This window comes from Wasmannia auropunctata, unplaced genomic scaffold (assembly GCF_000956235.1).
Source record: "Wasmannia auropunctata unplaced genomic scaffold, wasmannia.A_1.0 LD336088.1, whole genome shotgun sequence".
In the NCBI taxonomy this organism is placed as follows: domain Eukaryota; kingdom Metazoa; phylum Arthropoda; class Insecta; order Hymenoptera; family Formicidae; genus Wasmannia; species Wasmannia auropunctata.
The window spans coordinates 4,229-5,346 of NW_012026802.1; the positions used below are offsets into that span (position 1 = coordinate 4,229).

A 1,118-nucleotide genomic window follows, 5' to 3' on the forward strand; every position below is an offset into this window, starting at 1 on the left:
GTATAAGAGACAGAAGAGGACCACTTATCCATAATTTTATTAACTTTCTAACAACGCCAATACATATCAGATGCATGTAATCTAATGGAATGTGAGATACAATGCCAAAATTTGGAATGTTTAACAAAATAGAACGATCAAGATGGTATTCTTCTTGAATTTGATTACGAAAGCTATCGTCAGTTCTTTTTTGGCCATCAAAATTGGGAAAACAAATTCTGTTAGCGATAAAATTACCTTCAGTCGTACATTTTGGGCAGCTATTATAACCAGTATGTCCTTTAGTAAGAGTAATGAAAGATTTAGCAGGGGCATCACATATGATAGAATGTATTAACACTGAATATGTTGTTCCGTTATAAGTTACGCCCTTATTAATCAAAACAATGATATCTTTTACAAACTGTTGTAAAAATTTATTCGCATCTGCTGGTTTACTTTTCCCAAAATAACAACCGATAAGAAATATTTTTTCGTGAGGTATAATTCGACCTAAAATGGGCCATAATTGATTTGAGTTGGATCGAGAAATCGGCACACCATCGATACCAATTTGAATTTCAATTGAAGATGAAATAGTATTCTTGCTCCTAGATAGAAATTGTAAAATGCCATATTCAATACCAAAATGACAATATTGTCCAGGAAATATATCAGAAATAACGGAAGATCGCGGTGTTCGTAATAATGTCTTTGCACATTTTGGTAAATTGGAAAAGATGGGATGTGCTGTTCTCAAACCAGACAGTAAATGCGATACAGCTGCATGAGAAACACGATGCGTGATAGCCCATTGTACTAAAAATGACGTAAAATTATTGTTTTCCTTCTGCGCATTACTGTCGTCTTCTTCTGTTATCAATATTCGATGTAACAATTCACGGTTCAAAGAAACACCAGATGCAGAAATATTCGTTTTATCGGACAACGGCAAATTTATTGTTTCTTGTTTAATTTCGGAAACGGCATTATTGAAATAATCAACATGTTCAATCTCGACATGATCATTATCCGAAGCAGAATTATTTAAAATTGCGTACAAATTGACTCTAGATTCTTCATGAAATATTGAAAATAATTTATCACTCTCTTCTCGAATTAATTTACGGCGATATCTC

At 33.1% G+C, this 1,118-nt stretch overlaps 1 protein-coding gene across 1 annotated transcript in view; it reads right to left on the reverse strand.

Moving 5' to 3' along the window:
- Positions 1 to 1,118, reverse strand: part of LOC105448351 — a gene marked incomplete at its 3' end in the record, with an annotated part of 8,344 nt that overhangs the window by 146 nt on the left and 7,080 nt on the right. The window lies entirely within an intron of this gene.